The 24,852-nt window shown below is 35.2% G+C and overlaps 1 protein-coding gene and 1 long non-coding RNA gene across 5 annotated transcripts in view; both read right to left on the bottom strand.

Moving 5' to 3' along the window:
• Positions 1 to 24,852, bottom strand: part of FAM172A (family with sequence similarity 172 member A) — a 490,654-nt gene that overhangs the window by 58,989 nt on the left and 406,813 nt on the right. The gene's annotated exons all lie outside the window — the stretch shown is intronic.
• On the bottom strand, positions 1,839 to 24,472 carry LOC116550532. Its single transcript, XR_004268487.1, has 3 exons — positions 19,786 to 24,472; positions 19,048 to 19,053; positions 1,839 to 1,851 (listed from the first exon to the last, which is right to left on the bottom strand). It is a non-coding gene; the product is annotated as an uncharacterized LOC116550532 (long non-coding RNA).

Raw genomic sequence — 24,852 nt, 5'->3', positions numbered from 1 at the left:
GGGGCAGTGGTATGATCCTAGCTCACTGCAGCCTCAAACTCCTAAATTGAAAGGATTCTCCCACCTCAGCTTCCCCAGTAGCTAGGACTACTAGTACTAGAAGAAAGAGGAGATAGACCAAAGACAGAAACATTGATGGTAGAAACATACAGATGTCAGATCTAACATCAAGAAAACCCAAACCAATTTTTATTATTTAGAATGTGGGCTGATAAAACAAACAGGGGTCAGGTACACGGCGTTCTGTTACTATAGATGCATTTTCTGTGTTAGAGTTTATTTAACACAGACCACTGCAAATAAATAATGATAAGACATCATAGCGTGTCTGATAATCTGTGACAACAATTCTAACGCTGTCATTGTGGCCACTGGAGAAACCTGCACGTACTGAGCCCTGACCTACGGAGCTTTTTATCTGCATGTGTACTCTCCACAGGCCAAGCAAATAAAGGCCAAATGATAATTTACACATGAATCAACTTTCTCTGCTGCATAGGCACCAGAGACGTTTCTTTTCTCTGTTATTGAGAGAAAGGCAGCCAGGTCTAAGCTTGTCTCACTAGAAATCATACAAGTGAAACAGTGATTTGCAGGAAAATGGCAGATCAGCAAAGGGAAGCTGTTCTGAATGCCTGATAAAAATGGCAGCCACAAAGGACTAGATGAATATTTAGTTTGAAAACAGGCCTGACAGTAACAATGAGTCTTTATCCTATTCAAAACAGGTAGTGTCATACAAACTGAAACGGAGATACAATCCTGATAGAAGATTGCACAAGATACCAGGGTAGGTGTCTTTAAAGACTTCAACCTTCATTTCAATAAATGTAGACTCATGGATCCTTTCATCTATATCTTATTCAGAGTACACACAGTTATTTCACATGAATGACATATGGAAGGTTTATTGCCCACTTTGAAACGAGAAATAAATCGGCCAGGATGATTTTTTTTATAAAAGGCTTGTTCATGAAAAACTAGGTACACATTTTATACCATGGAACTTGTGAAGAAAAAAATATGTGTTTAATACTCCTCCATCCAGACCCCCTTGGCACTTAGGTCAACTTTTATAAGTTCTTCCAAGGATCAAAATATTGCTATAACCTTTTTTAAAATAGAAACTTGCAATGTTCAATACCTGTCCTGACCCATTTAACAAAGAAAAGGAGATTTATTATTAAATTTGTGTTAACAGACCATTCCAAAGGTAATTATTGTAATGTTCTAACTAATGACAGTACTAACCAAATCAATAAAATTATTTTTATTACTTTCCCATTTCCATAGTTTTGTGCAAGTCATGTTCTATCTGCTCCCTGGAATACCCACCTGCCTACTTAATGCACATTCTGGATTCCTTTAAGTTTGGCTCAAGTCTCACTGTTCAGGAAGCTTTCCCTTAAAGCTCCAGTTTTGGTGTGGTAGATGCTGCTAACCATGTACACGAACTCTCAACACATAACAACAGACCAAATTCCAAAATCATAAAAACAAGTTTTATTCATGAGTTGTAAACATAAGAGATGTGGCATAATTTGTGGTTCATAAAATTAAAAAAAAAATTTATTCCTTTGGAGTCCAGAAATGAATCTGTAAACTTCAGATCACAATCTATACTCTGAGAAAATGCCAAAAATAATAAAAGTTGTAGGATTTAGGTCTTATCAGTTCTTGGTTATGAGGTGCATACATCAAAAATTCTCTCAGTGACAAGTTTCTAAATATTCCTTAATTATTCCTCTCTGCCTTTATGAGGCTTTTCTTAACCATTCCAATTGCTTCCCTTACCTTTCTTCTTACATCATTCTCCTTTAGGCTGAAACCTTCTTGTACCCTATCTTTCTTCTAAATTATGGTATTCATTTCCCCACCTCTGGCTGTTTAGTAGTTGTAGAAGTCAACATTTGCATTTTCCTTAAACTGTAAGCTCCTAATGGGTATTAATCATACCTTCTATTTCTACATATCTACAACCTCTTAAAGTGCCTAAAATAGTGTTAGCTATTCAGAGTATCCTTGATAGATGCCCACTGTTGAAAATTCTTTTTTTTGTTTGGTGTTGGGGGACAGAGTCTTTCTCTGTTGCCAGGCTGGAGTGCAAAAGTGTGATCATAGTTCACTGCAGCCTTGAACTCCTGGGTGCAAGTGATGCCCCCAACTCAGCGTCCTGAATAGCTGGGACTACAGGCGTGTGCCACCATGCCCAGCTTGCTTATTTATTTATTTATTTTTGTAGAGACAGGGTTTTGCTATGTTTTCCACGCTGGTCTTGAACTCTTGGCCTCAAGCAATCCTCCTGGTATGGGGATTACATGCATGAGACAACATTTTCAACCTGAAAATGATTAAAAATGCATTTTTAAAGGCAAGCCATATTTAGCTAGTGATATTCATTAGTTTTCTGAGCCAATTTATAGGTAAATTTGTATCACAGCTCTTGCATACTAAAAGGTGAATTTTACTGCCAACAGACAAGATAATCTCAATGTCACTGTTAATGACTTCAAAGAGGTAAAGTTTGGGTGTGAAAGAGGAGTAAGGAATGACTCAATTAGAATGTTCATGGTGCTACACTTAATTTTGTAAAATCAAACCTCAAGCACTAAATTTCTTTTTCTACTAATTTTTTTCGTTTGGTAAGAAAAAGTTACTCTAATTGGAAAGCAATATAAAAATATGTTGTTAAAGCTTTTAAAAATTATTATTATTTTTTGAGAGAGTATCTCACTCTCACACAGGCTACAATACAGTGGCATGATCTTGGCTCACTGCAACCTCTGCCTCCTGGATTCAAGCGATTCTCATGCCTCAGTCTCCTGAGTAGCTGGGACTACAGGTGTGCACCACCATGCCTGGCTAGTTTTTATATTTTTAGTAGAGTCGGGGTTTTGCCATGTTGGCCAGGTTGGTCTTGAACTTCAAGCAATCTTCCCGCCTCGGCCTCCCAAAGTGCCAGGATAGGCGTGAGCCACCATTACTGGCTTGTTGAAGCTATTTAATTAGTAAGGCAAAAATGACTATGGTCTTTAAAAGCAAGGCAGGTGGCAGTCCACATACATAAGAGTAACCAAAGAATGGGGATAGGACCTTGGCTGACAGAGTTTTTAAAAAGCAACATGAGGACAAAGAAATTAGAAGCTTTCCAAATTGCCAAAGAGGCAGACAAAGAAGAAAATGCTAATTTTAGTCCACTTAATTCCATGCATTTAAGATGGTATTTAAATTTTTTGAGTTTTAGGAACAGTGGATAGAATGAGTACATGAATCTAGAATATTCCTCTTCACTATGTATTTTGTTCTTCATCACTGTACATTGATAAAAGCTATTCTTATCAAAGTCTTCTCTCTCTTCTTCTTATCATTCATCCAGTCCCCTCCTTATTGATCATCAGACCATGAAAGAGACAATGGATAGCGCTACCAGAATCAATACATAATGGAGACATTGCATCTACTCAATCTACTAGGTCTGTTGATCTGCCATGGGGAAAACTGGATTGGCCTATAATTTTGTTCACAAGAGCAAGCTGATAATTACACAGAAATCTGTGATCCCCAAATGTTTGAACAGTGATTTTGAAACTTTCTAAAGTACTTTCTAAAGTATCTAAAATAAGTTGATGGAACTGTAACTTTAAAAGTCATCCTAATTTGCATGTTTGAAGTGAAATACCACATTTGTCCCTTCCTAATTCTAGTTGTTCTTACCACTTCTGTATTCCCCACACATACAAAAGTGAAAATAAAAACCAGTCTGCCAAAGAATACAGCTTTGCTCCTTGGAGTTGTGAGCAAATGAACAAATTACCAAGCGCACATAAACAAAGTACCTTTTAAAAAGGTAACAAAACTCAACAATTAAGGATATGGTTTTCAGACAAATGTATCATTACACTGAAATGGTAAGGCTACTGCCTAGGAAGTGGACTGAACTAGTTAGTATTTGGGGACATGTCTTCTTCATACCTGATTGACAAGACAAGTTATGAGAGGTACTGTTTTCAGGTTTGAATGGGGCTAACTAGAGAAACCTATTTGCAAAGGGTTACTCAGCCATTAAAAAAAGGATAAAACAGAGTACTTACATTTGTAAGGCAGCATTAACATTGTGGATTATCAATGTTATTAAAATTCTTTAATAGAGAATCAAAGGAAGGAGAACTTGTTTTTCAAATTATGTGCTTGCTGTCACGTTGGGGCTATGGAAAACCTTTCCCCGCTGCAGTGTGCAGAAGGCAAACTTCTGCATACTACGAATGAAATCTGCATTTGTCAGAAGTGGCTAATTTGGAGGGTTTACACAGCCCGTTAGTCAATGGTGAGTTTTATATCCTAATCATACACACTGTTGTTAGATCCTTATATTCTAGTCAAATAACTTCTGGGTCATGTTAGAAGCTTCACATGTTGGTAAAAAAGAAATTCTAAAGTTATGCACTTGCTATTTTTTCTTACTTACCCTGAAACTTCTCTCTGATCTCTAGACTATTTCCTTAAATAAAGGTTCTAACATAAAAAGAAAGCACGGTTAAATGCCAAAATTTTACTTCCAATTTTCCCTCCCAAACCTGTTCTTCTCCTAGACTTCCTCATCTTAGTAAATGACATTACCCAGATGTTCAAGCCAACAATGCAGGAGTCATTTTTCATCCTTCCGATTCCCTCACTTCCCATCTCTAAATGATTATGTTGGACACTTCTTCCCATCTCCAACTCCTGCCCCCAAAATCCAAGTCACCATAATTGCCTGCCTAAGCTATTGAGCGAGCTTCTTAAGTGGTCAGCTGCATATACACTTGTTCCCCCCACCAATCCACTTTTACTCTATAAAATAGATACGATCACTGTCCAACTCAAGACCCTCAGTGGTTTTCCATTGTACTTAGAAGAAAGTCAAAATTTGGACCCAAGGCTCTAAGGCCCTAAGCAATGCGACTTCTGCCTGGATTTCCTCCTTGTTCTACATGCTTCAGGCTTACTCACCTTCGTTTGTTCCTTAAACAGGAGCAGCCAGTCTGCCTAGAGTGAATCTATGATCTTCAAGGCTGAAGTAAATTCAGTAGCCTTTTTTTGAAGGTAAAGGAAATATACTCAGCCTAATTCAGGGCCACATACCATGTCTGTTATTTTCACTTAGAAATGCTTTCTATATCATTAAGTTTAGGAAAAAACCAGCATATTAAATTCCCACAAAATGAATATTCATTCACACAGGAACAATTAAAAGCACAATCTCATTCTTTAAATGTTGTTTTTAGTTATGCCTAATGAGTAATGAGACCTTACAAACACAGTATTTCTTGTACATTTCTGATTATGGAAAAATTATGAGTCTAGAAAGGGGCAGATTTTCTCAAAGACTATAGTCAGTCCTCTGTTTATGTATAAAAATGCAATGGGGATTATACACTTTACAATGCTGAAATGTTCCCAATTATTTTCATTTACAATTGTACTATTTAAAATAATTCTCTAATTATTTTTTCCTGCTAGAGTTTTTATAAAAGTATAAGAGGAAAGTGATTTTCTTGTAATAGATAGTCTGGCTCCTCACAGGAACATCCGGAATGCCACTATTTCAGGACTTTCATTGTGATATGCGAAATGCTGACACTGATTACACACTTGAAAATGATGAATTGTTTTCCTCATTAGTATGGGAAGCATTATAAACCCTTAAAACAAGATATTTTTCATATATTTTATTCAACAGGGTACTGGTAATTTCAAACCTTCCAGAATCTTGAAGAAGCCAAATTAGTCTAACAAAATAAATATACACGGGAATCATTTCCATTATACCAATTGTTATTGAGTAATAATTGTCAATAATGACTTTACCATCCATTTTATAATCAACTAAAAAGTACAAAATACAAAGAAGCAAGGTATAAAACCCAGCCTTATTTTTTTGGATATATGAAGTAAAGAATAAAGATAAAAGCCCAAATGTAAATAAGTCATTTTTAGATGATTACAGTGAACTAACATAGAATTACAATATTACTTGAATATTTGTCTTCAATGTCAAATAATAAGAGCTAAGTATTCACGTCCTTAAAGAACCTTTATGTATATTGAAATCATTTCCAATATTTGATTAACAAAATTAGGATTTGCAACTCTAATTGGGAATTGGAAATACCATCAGACTTCATGTTATTAAACAAATGGAGCAAAATTTGATTTACAGAAAAAGATTTTGGACATTTGATACTTATTTCTTTCCAGAATTTTTGAGATTACCTCTCAAATAATAACAAGCTCTTATACTAAAAAAAGAGGATCAAAGTTTAGAAAATATATCACTTTAATGTACTGACTCATTTTTAAGATTTTTATGATTGGTTGGTCACTGAAATAAATGATCATTAAGACTTAAATGTTAAAAGTGAGGAAAATAAAGTAGCTTGGAAAAGGATAAATGTAGAAGATAGTGTGAAGAAAAATAGATATACTGAAGCTCATTTATTTCAATGGAAAGAACTGTTAAGTATGTAAGTACGCTATAAGTATTGTCTAAGGAGATAGTAACTTTGAGGGATGACTGAGTGAGTTCTGCTTAAGATCAGTTTATTTTACTATTCCCTTACAAAGATGGGTCTAAGTCATATTGATAATTAGCTCCAAAATTTAAAGAAGAATTTTATTATATTGTTATCAATTATCAGTGTTTTAAACAACACAACATATTTACATATGAAAAGTCAAAGAATCCTAAGTCTTTTCCTAGATCTGTCTTGGGCATGACAATGTTCAATACTTTTAAAATGATGGGGACTGAGAACAATATCAACTAAAGGGTTAACCGTCTTTTCAGTAGTCTTAAAAAAGTAGTGATAGAAATGTTGCTGTATGCATCACTAACATTCTAGTGCATTAAAAAATGTAAGATAATGAGAAAAGAAGAAAAACCAATTAATGATGGGCAAGGGGTACTTTAAAAAAAAACCCACAAAATTTAGTCCAGAACTAAATCATGCTTAAATTTGAAGCAAATAGAATTTTAAAATTTTACATTTACATTTAAAACTATGGTTTACAAATATGATTTAGGAATTAGCTATTAATTAGTCTTTAATAGAAAAATATAGAAAAACCACAATCTGACTTGGCTCTTTTAATCATATCACCAGAAGTTTAATGTCTGGTTATCATGGATGTTATCCTCAGTTTCTCACATTTCTATTTGGTCTATTTGTAATTTTAGCTACTGCAGAAACCAAACCAAACCAAACTTCATTTTGTTCACTAATGCCTATACACATGAAACAGCTGTTGCTAGATAATGAAATACAGCATTTTTTAAAAGTATCACTTGATAAAGGAAAAGTTTCTGAGGTTAATAGAATCTCTTATTTTTTTCTAGTTCTATTACAGTTTTCTGCTTTACACTGTGAGTTTCATAGATAGCCAGCAGAATCTACATTTAAAGTGTGTGGTAATTTTAAATGAAATAATTAAAAATGGAAAGTTTTTAAGCAGCACTGCTCACTGACACTGGTGGTTTTGTTTTAGGACACAGAATATAAAACCATTTCCTCAAGATACATTGTGTCCAGCATAAAATATTTAAAATGTCTCATTTGCAAGAGATCTGGTAGGAGTTCACGACAGATGTGCTCTTTCTTTCTTCCTTCCTTCCTTCCCTCCTTCCTTCCTTTTCTTTCTCTCTCCTCTCTTCTTTCTTTCTTTCTCTCTCTCTCACTCTTTCTTTCTTTTCTCTTTCAGCATTATTGTGTCTAATTAGCACTGATGATTTACCCATGGCAGTATGAACCTCTTGGAGAAAGGAAAGAAAAGTACACTAGCTTCTTTGGAGAAAAGAACAGATTGGCATAGGAAAGAGGAAAGACACTTCATTTAAAGAATGTATTTTGCAGCAAATGCCCACAAACAGCCCATAGAGAGTTCACTTATTTAAACATCACGATATGAGTATTCTGACTGCCTTTAGTCTCAAACACGGAAGGCCTTGGTAAAAAGCATTCTCCAGGTGTTAGTTTAGGTTTGTCATTATTTCCTATTTATAGAGTCTGTCTAGTAAAAGAAGACAAATTACTGTAAGTGGGGGTAAATATGATTAAATGAGTCCTCTGAAGATAAGAGGGTACATGGACAAGGGTCGTTAACACAAATGACCTCTCTTTGGCCAGACCATATTTTTATTTAGTGTATTTGAAAAAACCTGCAAAGCAAGCATAATCTCTACTGCACATACTCAAAGAGAAATATATCCCTTTTATTCTAATAAATATTTTCCTGACTTTTCATTATTTTAATAACACACTGATAGTAGCAAAATACTCTTACAAAATGTTCTTACACCAAGAACAATATTGGAGGGATTATTTATCTTAAGGAGTCTAATCAGAAACACTTAAGCAACATAGTTATAATGAGACAAGACACATAACACCAAGAACGTAAGTTAGTGGAAACAATCATGGAAATCAAACGAAAAGTTGAAATTTGTAAAGTTTCAATTAAAACATCTAAACTCTTTCTTTCACCTGATTGTAGCCCCATATGGCAAGGTCAACCCTTTCAGTGAACAAACAGCTCAGTCGCCTCCAGTGTAGCTGTTATCTTCCTCAACAAGGGGAGACATTTGGCACAGCCTAAAGCTGGGGCATGAACCCTGGCTAAGCTTAAGACATTTATCTGACAGCATCAGCTGACACTCCACAAACACATTTGCTCTCCGTGACCTCAGAGCATTCGTGATTAATCAAAAATGTATCTTGGATCTTGAGAACAAGCTACAACCAGGAACACACAAAAAAGAATATGCTCTCGATCTCGCTTATCGACTCAAGAGTTATATTGAATTTAGAAATGGCAAATAGAATAAAATGATCAATATGTTCTCACTTGTCCATGGAAGAGCAAACTTTATCCCTCAAGCCAAAGACATTGATCATGTAAATGTCTCAGAACTGCTTTCAGACTCAATAATGCAAAATGCACTCGGTTTATTGGAGGTAGAGAAGGAGGCCTGCCAAAGAAAAGCTTTTGCTTTAACTTAAAAAAACGTATAGCTTGAAGACATAAAGCATTATGCTTGTAGTGTGCTAGATATTTTTTTGCAAACTGTGTGTTCAACTTAAGGCCTTTTTTGGTAACATGTTGCTGAATGTTCTTAATAAAACATTATACAGGAGACTTTAAAACTTAATGAAGAAACATTATTTGTGCAGAGAAAACTCCCTGTCTTAATTTAAATGAGACACAATTATAACATCCCTATGCACTGTTTACAATTTATAATTTATGTCTCTTGGTTCAAACTCACTATTTTCTAAGTAATGATTAACGTGAATATTGTAATATTCTGATTCTCAACACAGTATAGTTTAGTATATTTTCATTTTCATTTGTACTTTTCACTTTCTAATAACAATACTGAACTCTAATTAAAGCAACGGGGACCAGAAGTCGTATGCCCCACCCTTGATAATATGAAAACGATTATTATTAAAACAAACCTCTACAATTGAACTTATTAAATCTCATACTTGCCTGATTACCCACCAGCTAGGTTACAGTTGTTCACGATCCTATGGCGGATTGTTCTACTAAAGAAAAACTACATGTCCTGGTCCCTGTTGGCATGGCAAACAAACTTTCATAGCATGTGCTCACTCTATAAAATGGTGGTACTAATTAGAAGATATAAACTCATGCTGAGATATGATATGAATTGGCTTTATGTATCTACTAAGCTCACAGCAGTACTAGATTTATACTGTTGTTGCTTTAAACTAACACTAAACAGAAAATTCAACTTCTAAATATGTACAATAAGAAAGCAAAAGTGATTGAGTTGAAAAAACAAAAACCTCAGCCCCTCATTTTTGGTTTCTCTTCTAAAATGCTTCCTGAGCACTTAGAGGTTGCCCACTACTTTTCTCTCATATGTTTACCTAACTTAAATTCTTCAAACATGAATTGCAAGTACCAGATAGCACAGCTGTATGTTTTGACATCCATGGTGAAAATGAGCAGAAAATCTAACTGTTCCATATCAAGAAGTATTTTTACTAGTGCTAATGTGCCTTAAATACCTTGTTCCACAGATGAGTGGCCTGGCACCTGCTGCATGAGAAATAGCCAATTACTGTTCAGTGTCTCTAATTTTCTGATTCAATTAGCATGCTTCAGAGCTTTCCAGTTTAATTGCAAACTACTTCACAGTTAGCTCTCTGATTAATCATTGCCCATCTGCAAGCCATCGGAAAACTTAGTGGAACAAATTTGTGTACTTTGGAATGCTGGGAGCTTAGCAAATCAAACTTGTTTTGGTATATAAAGCTTTAATTTTGTTTGCCCTTTTCAGCTGCACTTGTAAGAAGCTTTGTACTGATTAAACAGGAAGTCTGGACAATAATATGCTACATTATGCATATAATTACTGTAAATACAACCAAGATTGTAGAAACATCATTTAAGGTTAGGCACTAACATGAATGGAGAAGGGGGTCAAGAAAACACATTTGGAATCAATTTCTTTCCATTATGACCAAGTACAAGTATCAAGAAAAAAAATGCTGTGTGACACACAGTGATGTCATTACAGCACCTGTTCCCCTGAAGACATTTTACATTCTGGCTTTTCATGTATTCATAAGCTCTTTCTTGTTATTTAATTAGTAGAGTACTAAGTTTTATAAGCTTTGTTTACAAAACATATTAGGGATTTTAAAGCAAACTGGCACCACATTGTTTATGCTTCATTTTCTGAGCTTTCTTGCTGGTCCACTGAACGTATGAATGATAATGTCAGAAAACAAAACTGCTTTTAATGGAGCTTTGGCTGGATTTTAAATTATATCTTAACCTATAATCATGATTTCTTCATTCTCAACAATGAAACATGAATTGCATATTCTGTTCATTCACATGAACAAACACCATAGGGGGGATTCCTCATTGTACAAGGAAGGAGGCTGGATGAAATGAACTCCGAAGACCTTTCCAACTCTCTAGTTCACATATTAAACATCTGAAATTATGCTAATAATATATTTTTTAAAAGCTTCTAAACAAATATACCGTATACGAAATCTTACTTCCAAGAATAAATTTTAAGCTCCAGCAGATCAGGGACCATGTATCTAACTCACTGCTGCATCCCCAGTGCCTCACAGAGGGCCTGTATATTTTTGGTGCTCAATTACTGCTTGTTGGGTGAAGAAATTGAAAGCAGTAAGGATCCTCAATTTCCCACGCCATGTCACAGTGCCAGATTTGACACTGTGTTTTCCTTCTGTAACCTCGACAGGATGCAGTCATGTTATCTCATAAAGATGGTGACAAATATCATCATCCTACAAATATCTGGCTGAAAGAATAGTATGGAGAAAAGCATTATTTCCTAATCATAATCATCTGCTATTAGCAACAACGATGAAAAGTAAAACTTCCCCATATTTTATGCAGATCCTTAACATATTATCAAAATGTCTAAAAGCTAAAAGTTAAAACTCAACTGCCAGCTCTAAAAATAAAAAAGTTGGAAAAGTAGTTTTTGGAAATTACATGATGCACAAAAGTTCACTGAAAAAATATTAAAGACAGAGATATTCAGCAATGAGCGACTTTCTGACTGTCTTCATAGTAGACACAGATGAGACCAGATTCCTGTTCTGCCTCCCTCTGTTAAGGGCTGTAAAACTCAAGTAGGCTGACTTCAAGCTTCTCTGAACTTTGTAGGCAGCCAATATAAAAAACGCTGAGAAGGCGTAATCTGATCACAGCCACTCAGGCAAGTGAGCAGGCATGCTGCCACATTCTGCTGCCCACGAGCAGTGAAGCGCGGCTGGAATCCCCACTAAGATCAAATTACAAAATAATCAAGCTTTGTGGCCAAGCGGGCACGAGAGGCTATTGTGAGGTCATGAGATAAATCAGAAACTAGCCTGGACAAAACCAGGCAGTCAAAACTAACGTTGTATCCCACTTGCAGCATGGTTCTCTGCAGAAAATAAACTGTTAATGATGTTCAGTTTTTTAATTCAGGAAAGGGCAAATGGCTCTCCCTGCACAAGCTCCCACCAATTGAGCCTTATGTTTAGAGATAAGCAATTAAACCCTACACATCAAAGAAAAATAGTGAGCTATCCAAAGTGGAATTTAGCCAAGGAAAGCCCAAACTGGGCCTTGGTCCCTGTCCTGGGGTTCTCAGTGCTACCTCTACCTCCTACCCACTGTGTTGCCGAATGTTTATATATATCAGAATAACAATGGAACAAATGAGTGGATACTGAGTGAGCTTAATCGCAAAGCACACTGAAAATGCTGAAAGGACCCAAATGTGTTTTGAGAGGGTAGCACATCTTGGCCCGAGAAAGCCATTGCCAGAAATAATCCCATTAGGCAAAAAGAGCATCATATTCCTTGGGAAATTCACTGATATAGGATGGCTCTAATATGGCACCAAACCCCCAACAATGCTGTTTATTATACAAAGAAGAGTTAACTTTTTTTATATGGTCCCCAAAGCTGAACCTACTATAGAAATCACATTTTAGTTCCTGAGAAACTTCAATATGACTGTCTGCATTGTATCAAATTCCATCAGAAGAGAAATATAAAATTCCAAGTGAAGATTTCTTAGAAAAACAGCAGGACACCTAAGGAACTACTGTTTGGTAAACTCTTGCTGGGGCAATCATAAAATCAAGGTGAGTAGAAGAAATATTTCAAAGACAACAAATAAGCAAAAATCTAAATGCAGCCGGGTGTGGTGGCTCACAGCTGTAATTCTAACACTTTGAGAGACTGAGGTGAATGGATCACCAGGGCTGTCAATATGGTAAAACCCCGTCTCTACTAAAAATATAAAAATTAGCTGGATATGGTGGTGGGAGCCTGTAATCCAAGCTACTCGGGAGGCTGAGGCAGGAGAATCGCTTGAACCCAGAAGATGGAGGTTGCAGTGAGCTGAGATTGTGCCACTGCATTCCAGCCTAGGTAACAGAGTTATACTCTGTCTCAAAAACAAAACAAAACAAAACACTAAATGCAATATAACAGGCTTTTTCTAAACAAAAGTAACAGGCATACGAACAAGTCAATGGCAAGCCTTTTTAAAAATTTTTATTTTATTTTTATTTGAGATAGAATCTTGCTCTGTCACCCAGGCTGGAGTACACTGGCACAATATTGGCTCACTGCAACCTCCACCTCCCGAGTTCAAGCAATTCCCCTGCCTCAGCCTCCCAAGTGGTTGGGACTACAAGCACATGCCACCATGCTTGGCTAGTTTTTTGTATTTTAGTAAAGACAGGTTTCACCATGTTGGCCAGGATGGTCTCGATCCCCTGACTTCATGATCCACCTGCCTCGGCCTCCCAAAGTGCTGGGATTACAGGCCTCCCAAAGTGCTGGGATCACCACGCATGGCTAAGCCATTTTGTAAATGTTATCAATAGGGGCTTCAAAGAAACACTTTGAGATGATCCCATGTGAACTGAGGATCATGTTAGTTTTCACTTGTTTCCTGATATACAGATGAATTACCATCAGCAATGTTCTTCTTAGACATAAAAACCATATACTTATTTACACACTACAAATTCAAAGAGTGTTTTTAACGTAAAAGGTGGAATATAAGTGACTATGAAGTTCATAAGAATTTCTAAAAAATGAAAATAAAAGCATAAAGTAGTTGCTTTCTTTAGACAGGGAATCTTATAAGAGATATGAAATTCAACATCTACTGTACTTTAAGCCTATATCTTACTGATAATTTAAAATTATAATTAGTGTTCTTGGGACTGAATGCTACATAGAAAACTAAATATGCACATATGTATGAGATGTGAGATGCTGCTGCAGGAGAGAAATACCCTATTTTTAAAGCAAAAAGCAAAAAAAAAAAAAAAAACTTAGTGAAGTCTATCCTTTCATTTATATGTCTCATGTAAATTACACATAATTTTAAATCTTCAACACGTTGAAAATGTCCAGGTCTCACAGCACATCTCCTTTATTATCTTCAATTTTTCACTTGGCCATGGCAATGGAGACTTTCTTGAAATATTTACAAATTAAAAATGATATAGTTTGAATTGAACTAAGAAATGACCACTAGACAAACATTAATTTTTATTTATATAATCTGGTTAAAAAATTTATGATTTTTCTACTCTAAAGGCATTTTCTTATGCAGTAACACCACAAAAATAGCTTAAGTTTAAAATAGTGGATTTCCCATATGGTTAGTCCACAGCAAGATAAAGTTGTAAATGAGGGGACTATGTGAAGAAAACATAAAAAAGCCTTAAGGGCACATGCAAAAAATGTGATATTGCATGATTTACATACACAATTTTATTCCCCAAAATTCAAAGAGAAAAACTTAATATGTCATAACTTAAACTGTATTTCATATAAAGTATTCCTGATTACGTATTTAACTCTAAGATACATAACTCAATTTAGAGCATAATGTGGGAGAGGAGTTAGTAAGAATCTAACCTTTTGCATTTCTTGACTTTTTTGGGCTTGTGGTAATGTTGTATTTATAGACATTCTACACTTTCAAATTTAAGTCTTGAAATGTCAAAAAAAAAATCCCAAAGCTGAGATCTCACAGAAGGTGATTTTTAACAGTCCTTAAAAGTAAAGACTTATGATCTTCTGACAACTGGAGCTTTCACATTTTAAGATATAAAAATTTCAATCCTAATATTACATAAGCATACACATCGATACACTTTTAAAGATTCCATTATCTTTGATAGGCCTGGGAAGGAGGAAAATAAGAAAACAAAAAGTTGTGAGGTTCAGGAATACTGTATAAGTACAAATATAAAGAAGTAAATACTTAATCTCTTGTGTATTTAAAGGTGGCCTCTTATAAGAATATATTTCCAATGTAAATCACAACATCTAGCTAATTTTTTATTTGTCATAATAAAAAGTGCACATTCCACCAATATTTTGGAGTTGTAACTGGAAGAAACAGTCTCAGAGAAGTTAAGTGATTTGATCGTAATTGGTAGTTAGTTTTAGGGTTATGTCTGGAATATACCAAGAATCTTTTCTTCAAGTTTCTTCTCACTCCCATAGCTAAAATTTTAAACATAATTCTTGGAATTCATTTATTTTCAATGTATACTGCTATCATCCATGTAATTACAGGTATGTCACAAAATCTTTAGTTTTCTCATCACTTTCAAGTCAACAAGTATTTTTTTACCACCTACTATGAGTCAGATTTAGAGATTACAATGATGGTAAGACAAAGGTTAATCTTATTATTGGGTATTTTATGGTCTCATGAGGGAAAGAGGATTGGCAAACAAATATCATTAAAGGCACTGCTTAATTTGACCAGAAAAGTGTCAGAGTCAAAGGTGACATTCAGTTTCTCATTACTAAGATTAAAGATAGGGTCTGGACTAAATGATGTCTTGGTCCCTTTCTAATAAAGTTTTAAATTTTATCTTTTCCTCTCCTCTATTGTTTCTTAGATAGATTTATAAATAAGCAGGTAATTGATAATACCAAAATTTCCAGTGATTCATTGGAACACAGTGATATGTTTATGAATAGGCACACAATGAACAAAGCCTTTTATCTGCAAATGAGTTTGTGAAATTATGGGTTTCTTTGGCATAGGCCTTTAATGTGTTAATGTGCAGTGTATCTCCAAGAGGAAGATTGTATATGTAATGTTTCCTTTTTTTCCAATCAAGAAAAAAAAATCCCTCAAATAGGAGCTTTTATTACTATCTGAGCTCTCAGAATTACGATTCCCAGTTGTATAGTTTGGAAAATACTAGCTCCAGACTGTTGTAATATTCTAACTGGTCTTCGGAAACAACCCGACCTACATATGCACTGGCAAGATAATCCCCCTAAAGAGTTACTTTCATCAAATTTCCCTGTTCAAAAACCTCCAGCGACTCTATGTGGCCTATAAATTAAAGGTAAAACTCTTTAGACCCTCTAGAGATGCTGCTTGTAAATTTCTCTGTAACTTTTTCTCTCACAATTTCTAAACAAACTCCAGCCACAATGCTGCTGACTTTAGATGCTCTGCCTTAGATCCTACCCACTCCTTTTCTGTGCCTATAATGCTTTCCCCTCCCCACAAAATTACCTGTTACTTCTCTGATAAAACCCAGTTTGGGATCTGTCTTCTCAACAAATTAGCATAGTATGCAAACTTTAAGCTAGTTACCTGAACCACATTTTGTAAAATTGTTATGTTTTTTATTGCTATTTTTCTTTTAAGCATGTATTTTCTGCCCCTTTTGGCCACATTGCATAAGTTCACTGAGGCCAGGCACAAGCCTTGCATCCCAGAATTTAGCACATTCTTTTGTACTTAGTAGCATCCTTTTTGACAGTAATGACAAGACTACTGATGACAAAGTAAAAATTACAAGAAAAGAGAGGAATTTAAACCAGTAGCCCAAATGATCATTCACAAACTAAATACAGAGTGGTCTACAAAAATATTAACTAATTTTTCCAAATGTCAAATAACTGCCCAGGCAAGAGTTTTCAACTTTGATTTCTGATATATCCTAATGTAAAATATAAGTGAAATATTTGGTAAACACTGTAATTCCATTACTTAATGTTTTCTTCATTTAAATGCTCTTAAATGGTTTCAGCTTATTTCACATAAAGGAATAGCTTTAATTCAAAATGAGATTTTTTTTATCCCAATGCAGAAGGCTTACATTAGGAGGATGACTCAGTAACAAATATTCTAAAATATTACCTGTTATAATTAATAAGTGAATTTGATAAAACATCAAAGTATTAAACAGTTTGTCTCTTAATTTTAGGATACAGTCTAACTTAAAAAAAAACAATTCTCACAAGCCATTTCATCTTGCCCATTGAAAAAAATGTGTGTTGCTCACTAACATTTGTTATTGCAATATTAATTCTGAAATTTGGATAAAATTTAACTTCAGCTAACACAAGGCCTTGGTGACTTCCCACCTCGTAAAAAGTCTCATTTTTTTTAACATATAAAATTTCCCCTAATTTCTCTTCTTCTAGTAAATGAAAGAAAGAAACAGCTCTTGAACAAATTTTGATTAGGCTAAAAGTTTTATTTTTTAAAAAAGGATACACATTTTGAACCAGAGATGAAAATGAATTCCTTTTAAGATATAAAAATAACATTGCCCTTTCTAAATCTACAGTATGTATTTTTAAAGAAACTGTAATATATTCCACTAGTTTAGTAATTCTTGTGAATGTTATTAATTACTTTAATTATGTCTAGTACTTGCATTAATATGTGCATACTTTCTCCCTTTTTACAAAACCTCTATTAGAGGCTCTGGAAGGTATAAGCCATGATAGCAATGACCCTGTCAAACTCTTTATCTCTGTAACTCAGGGCCTAGGACTGTGCCTGGCACATAGTAGACACTTGATAAATATTTGTTAAATAAACAGATAGCTGGAAAATATGTTCCATGAGGAAAATGAATGTATTGCCTTTTATTAGTTAGGAATCTGGCCCTGGGAGTCAGAATGGCAGTGTTTGAGTTCTGGCTGCACTATTTCCTAGCTGTTAGATCTCTCTAAATCTATTCCCTTCCCTCACCTGCAAAATGGAATGATAATAGAATCTGCCTCACATAGTTACCATGAGGACTAATCCACATAAATACCTGACACATAGGGAACACTCAATACAGGCTAGCTGTTATTATCATTATCAACATCATCATCATATTCTTCTTCTTCATTTGTCTTGTTTACTACTTACCTCCTGTTTCAAGCACATAACATATGCTTAATAAACATATGCTAAATGGAGAAATAAATCAATGAAGTGCAGATGTACCTGTATAGACAAGTATGTTTAGCTACCCTCAGTATACATTTTGTCGGGATTCAGACAAATAACAAAAAATTTAAAAACATAATTCAAAGTTAGTGCAATTGAGTTCTTATTTGAATCTGCTTTTAAGAGATCCAGTCACATAGTGCTTTGGAGAATACAGTTCTTTTTATTATGTTTTTGAATTTCTGGTAGTACCTAACACAGATGTTTGCATCATTTGTACTAAAAAATACCCTAGTTAGCAACCAAGTCATATAGGTAAAAATTAAAAACAAATGACCACAGACTAAAGAGTGGGTAAACGGTAGCATTCTCATGATATTTAACTATCTAATCTTAACAAACCAGTTTGCAGCATTTATATTTCTTGCAATATTGCTGTACATTGAAGTGTTATAGTGAGGATCATTGCTTTTACACTTTCTAACTTAGAACTTCAGTTGAAATTGTGTCCTAAGTAGCAACTAAAGAGTTATATTTCTACAAAGTCCCTCCTTGTGAGTAGACAACAGAAATAAGTCTTAGGTCATGTGGCTCTGAAGTATTTAATTCATCACTGACTTACATATTTTTAGATCTCATATTTGTAATATTTCTCATCAGAAATGCCCTATATTAAAGAGCACTGATAAGTTTTCTAATTTATTTTGAGCTTCACTCTGGAAAGACGCTATCAGATTATAGAGTAGCCTGGTTATTTTTAAGGCTTATATTAGTTTTTTTTTTTAAATTTATAAAATCAATATAAATTTTAGCAGCAAAGAATTTAGGTTTTCTCTTTTTAAAGACAACATAAATAATGAATAATTATTTTGAGTGCGTGAAGAAAGGCAGGACAAAAGACTCAGATAATACTTAAATTCCTCCATTTACTTGTTTACATTCTTTGTACAATTATTTTCCATCTCCACTGTATTTTCCACATTGAAAAAAAGTTAAAAACTTATAAAATATTCACAAGCCCTTCGTCTTCCTCATGACATTTCCCACAAATATACTGAAGAAAGAACTGCTAATTCTAAAAGCTGATTCTCCAAGTTAGTGGTTCTAAAAAACGTTAGCTGTTAGTTTGTTCACTATAAAATAACCAGAGGGTGCTTGAGCCTCATCCAGGATTTACTGCTTCTCATGTCCTGGGGACTGAATGGGTGACTGTGTCAAGGTGACAGGAAAGAGAAATAACCAGTATTTGCTTGTCTATCGAATCCAACTTCCTTCTAGTTTCTTCTCTCCTTCCTTGCCTCTTTCTGTTTTCCCAGGCCTTGTATGTGGGCTTCTTATATGTATTTCCAACCCTTCTGGGGATTCTAGAAACTAGTTCGTGTTGAAGCTGCCTAGTCATTTATTCTGGACGAAGGCTGCTGAAATTCCAGATCTTAAACTTGAAAGAAATACTAAACAAATACCAATTTTAAAACACATATGAATCATCTCCGTCTAATGTAATAACTGCAAAAATATACTGACTATGTGTTAGGCATGAGCTAACTGCTTTACATATATTATTAGCTGCTATCACATATTTAAAATGAATCCAAACACAAATATTTTTCCAGAAGCAAGTGGAAGTGAGGAGGGTGGTATTATTCTGATTCTGACTTTATTCACATTTTTAAATAAACTTACTTTTTACTCTTTAGTAATTGGGGATGAATCTCTCAAAGATAAATAAAGGTTGACAAAGGTGTTGGTGAAAGAAGACAACTCAGATAGTCAAAAGATGCTTTTTTCTACCCAAGTCCAACTATAATCCTGGGGGTCTTCAACATTCCCATGAATAACCTATCCAAGAGTCTGACTGCTAGATTCCTTGACTCACAGTGACCCTTCCCTTCCACTCCATTTCACCTGCCCATTCTCAATGTTTTATTCTGGATACTGCAGCATTCTTCTGAAACAATAAATTTAGACATTCCCCTAATTTGACCACAATCTTCTAACTTTGTAACCATTTTTCTAAATTCCCTTTCTTAACTTAAAAAAAATCTGGCAGGGCTTCCAGTCCATTTATCCTTTCCTTTCTTCCTCTTAGCCCTTGTCTTGTTTTCACTTCTCAACCTAACTGTTTGAAGACCGTGGTCTGACATTTCACTGTGCTTTCCTAATCTGCTAGGTCGCAACTGTCCATTTAAGGTACTTGTCTGGAACACTCCAAGGTTGGATAAACCCAGCTAACTGGCTTGTTCCTGGCTAACAGATTGTCGTTCCTACAAACAAATCATCATCAACTGCAACAGCCCTCAACATTGTTCAGCCATTGTAGTATGCAATTCCAGACAACTCTCCAGATGTTATCATTTAAAAGCTTAAAAAAATCATAAAGGCAGTAAAAGAAAATAAAAGAAAGCATATGTATATTTGTGGGGAGGGACTTAACGGCATGCCAATAAGACTAGAAACTATTAAAAAATTGCATTTTTTGGCTACGTAAAAACTAAAAACTTCAGTTTGGAAAGAAACCTTAACGAACTCCATAAGCAAAGCAAAAAGATAAAAGGCAACTAGGCAAAAATATACTACACACAATAAGGAGTGTTATCCATCATTTTTAAAGAACTCCTACTATCAATAAAGAAATGACAAAGACAATTAAAAAGAAACACCTGATAATTTATAAGATAAATATAAATGACTAATAATCATATGAAAACATGCTCAATCTCACTGCTTTCCAAATAAATACAAATTTAATTGAGGCTTTTTTTGCAGAATAACAAAGATTAAAATAATTAATAACATTTAAGACATAAATGCAAACTTGTATAACTATTTTGCAGAACAATTTGGCTATAATTTTCCAAACTAAATACATGCTTACCTTTTGACCTAGAAATTTCAGTTTTTGATGTTTATTTTGTAGAAACACTAGCAAAAATGTGTAAAGATGCTTACTTCAATACTATTAATATTAGCCAATAAAGGAAGAAAAATGAATAACTTTCAATAGAGACTCAATAAAATAAATTATGGCATATTCAACCAATTAAATGCAATGTGGTTGCTACAAAGAAGAAAGTTGTATCTACAAACAACTACATGAAAAATATCCAAACTACAATAGGAATATGTATTTCTTTTTTGGTAAATGGAATGTATTATTTTTATAATTGGAAAAAAGTAATAAAAAGAAAATCAAGTTATAGGACAATACACATATGAGCCTGTTTATTTGGAAGTCTGTGCACACTGTTATTAATAGAAACAGGTTATTTCTCAGGGGTGGTATGATTAGGGATTTTAATTTCTTTTTATCACTTGAATTTTTTTTTTTTTTAGAATGGCCATTTTAAAATAAAAAATGTAGATGTTTTCATTTGCCTAACTAAGCCCATCTTACATTCTTTTCAAACTTCAGACTGCAATCTTCCCTTTCTCTTGAGCATGTCACCTGGTCTCCTCCTTCCAGGCAAAACCAAAATTAATCCGAATGGAATTCTTTAACTTTCCACTACCAAATCAGGAGACCTGTCAGCATTAGACTCATGCTCCTTCTTTCTGAAGGCAAATTTTCTTCCAAGTTAAACTCTCAATCAAATCCTGCCTTATCTTCAAGGCATTTCCATTCTATAGCCTAATTCTCTACATCTTCATATTCTGACTAGCTGTTTATACAATTTATAATTATTCAGGTCTCTTTCGTCTTAAATAAACTAAAACCTCTGTTGACTCTTCCTTCTCTTCTAGTTGTTTCAAAAGTTTTCCTTTCTCCTCCGCAGTCACTTCCTTTTCTTTTAAAAAAATTGTATATATCTATATAATAATCTCTCTCAGTCTTGAGCCTCAGCCAATATATTTAATAGTTTAGTGTCCATTTCTACTTGGAGGTCTGGCAGGCACCTCAAACTCAGCATGTCAAAACTGAACTCATCATTCTCCAAAAAATATTTTCTCTATTAATGATAGGCATCCATATAATTGCCAAACGAAAAGTCTGGACACCAAACTGATGCTTCTGCCCTATTACCCAGGAGAACCCATCAATATTCAGGACCCACTGAGTTTCTTAAACATCTCTCACATCAAATGATTTTCTCCATCTCCACCACTCATCCAGGTCATCATGATCTAACTAGCTTTGCTTTGAGTCCTGTAACTCTCTTAATCCATTACCATTATCACTGCTAGAATGTTCACTGAAAAATTCAAATCTAATCATATTATATTCCCTTTCTTAGAACCCTCTTTCCAAGTTTTTACAAGGCTAAGAAAGCTCTCCATGACCTAGCTCCTGTTTATTTCTCTAGGGTCATTTCTTTTTATTGTCCTACCCTTATACTCTATTCTCCAGCAACACTGGACTTTCTTCAGCTGTCAAATGTACCACATATTCTCTTGTCTTTGCTTGGAACTCAAAACACTAATTTCTGTGCCACCATCCTCATTCCCTACACATAATTTTACTCTCACTGACCTGGAATGGCTAACTTACATTTTTTGGGCCTTTACTTTTTAAGAGCAGAGGCTGTACTTGTTGTCAGGGTTGTGTCCTTAGCACCTAGTATAGAACCTGGCATATGGCAAGTGCTGAGTGGCAGAATATAAGCGAAGGGTATTATATAAAAAACTGGCATTAAAAAGGCTGATGAATTGTTAAAAGTTTTACTGTCATCACAGACTAGGCCAAGTTAGTTTCCCATATTGCTAAGACACAACATTCTCTTATACATCTTCCCACATAACTAAGAAAGATATTTATCTGGAGTCAAGCCAGTCCTTAGACTCACCTTCTGTTCTTTTCTTTTACCTTTAAACCCAGCAGAAATTAGTCAGAAATGTAGATATATGGCAGACATTCAAAATTCTTTATGTCTAGAAACAAATTAAAAATCTCACCCTAGAAAACTTGTTTTCTCTTCCTGTACTTGCATTGCTAATGGCAACACCAATTATCTACCCTGTAAAATTAGAAAGCATTCATCTTTTCCTCAACCTCTTCATAAAAGTAAGCTGTAGTCTCAGTTCCCTAGATATTTATTCCTTCCTCTCGCATCTCCATAACAACTATTTTGATTTAATTCCCATTATGTCCCCTGTAATATACTCCTAACTGTTCTCCTCTTACTCTATCTCTTCTCTTCACACCACCACTACCACTGTGACCATGCCCGTCCCAAGCTTACAAACTTCTGATAGCTCCCCACCATCCCTAGAGAATAAAGTCTTAGCTACTTCTTAGTATAATCCCCTCTATCTTCCAGATCTCATTTTCTTTAATTCCTCATTCTATGGGTCCTACGCTCAGCCATACCAAATTTTTGCTAGTCCCCAAACCCGTAACCCTCTTTTGTACTCTGTACCTGGGCATATATATATCTTTTTTTTTTTTTTTTTGCACAGAATGTCCTATTTTTCTCTACTCATTACTTCTGGAATCATTTCAAATTTTACTTCCTGTGAAAACCCTTTCCAAACACTGAAGCCAAGCTAGTGACTCCCACTCCCTACTGTGTATTCATAGCACTTTGTATGTTTTTCTAGTGACAGATATCACATTAGTTTGTAATGATTTGTTTACATGCTATTGTGGTGGCTGCTAACTGTTTCTGAAACTCTTGCTAAAACAATTGTAATCAAGCACATGGACACCAACGCATTACATTTCCAAGCTCCCTTCCTCTTAGGTTTGGCCATTTAACTAAGTACTTGCCAATGGAACAAGCATAGAATTGATTTGTGTCACTTCTGGCCAGTTCCTTAAAGAAGTGGGCATGTCTCCTCCATGTTCTCTCTTCCCACTTCCTGTGGTCAAGAATGATGATGAATCTGCAGCTCAGCTGTTGCCATGCAGATGAGAATACTGCCTTGGTGATGGCAGAGAAACAGGACGGAAGGTCCTAAACCTGGCTGTTTGGGGCAGAACCACCTGCCCATCTGGACTGCCACCTTGGACTGTTATGTGACAGAGAAATAAACTTCTATATCGTCTATATTTCTGGGGTCTTTTTATTATAGAACTTAGCTAATAATACAGGCCTTTCTCTCCTTTTGTTTCATTTACATCTTACAGATGTGCTATATTTCTTTGTTCCTCCTGTGACAAGGACAGAGTACTCAATTAATGCTTGCTGAATTCACCTTGAAAATAAAATGGTACCTTGCCTAGGCTCACCCTTGTGGAGGGCCCAGAGGCAAAGAGGTAAGACAAAGCAATACAATATAAAAATATTTCACATGCTACCATGTCTGAGCACCTTTGGAGACATTAGGTCTTACTAATCAAAGATCTGAAGACTCTTAAAGAAACAAAACCAATATATTGGGAAAAGAGGTTTAGAATCTGAGATCAGGACTGAATGAAACACTTAACTACTCTAAAGGAAGTGGGTAAATGAGGACCATCAACTCTACTGGTAGCAGTAACATCATTCTGTAAAACTCACATCTACTGGATCTGGTCTAACTTCCTCCTGATAATCCTGCTTTATGGCTTTACTAGTAGTAGCTAGTCCTCAAAGATAGTTGCTCTCCTCTTCCCGCCAACGAATCATGCCTCACAGTGTAATGCATGTATATATAGCCTCCTCCCCTTGAATGGGATGGTCTCATGACTTTCTTTCTTTCCTTTTTTTTTTTTTTTTTTTTTTTTTGTATTTTTAGTAGAGACAGGGTTAAACCATGTTGACCAGGCTGATCTCAAACTCCTGACTTGATCCACCTAGTGCCTGGCCGCGACTTTCTTTTTGAACATGGAATATGGTGGAATTGATGCGGCATGACTTTTTAGACTAGATCATAAGTTTTGCAGCTTCTGTCTGGTACTCTTGGCATCATTACTTGTTCCTGGGATGCTCCCTCTTAGAACACAAACCATCCTGGAGGAAGCCCAAGATACATGGAAACGTCATGTGTCATGCTCCAGTAGATAGTGCCAGCTGAATTCCCAGTTGATCCCAGACATGTGAATAAGTCACCTTGAATGTCGAGGGCAGTGATGTTTCAGATGACTCTAGTCCCAATCGGAATTTCACTATAACCATATGAGAGAACTCAGGCAAGAGCCTACCAGTTAAGCTAAG

This window comes from Sapajus apella, unplaced genomic scaffold (assembly GCF_009761245.1).
Source record: "Sapajus apella isolate SASKATOON/1434 unplaced genomic scaffold, GSC_monkey_1.0 scaffold1, whole genome shotgun sequence".
Taxonomy (NCBI): Eukaryota; Metazoa; Chordata; class Mammalia; order Primates; family Cebidae; genus Sapajus; species Sapajus apella.
The sequence above is the reverse complement of the archived record's forward strand: the minus strand, read 5'-3'. Positions and strand labels throughout refer to the sequence as shown.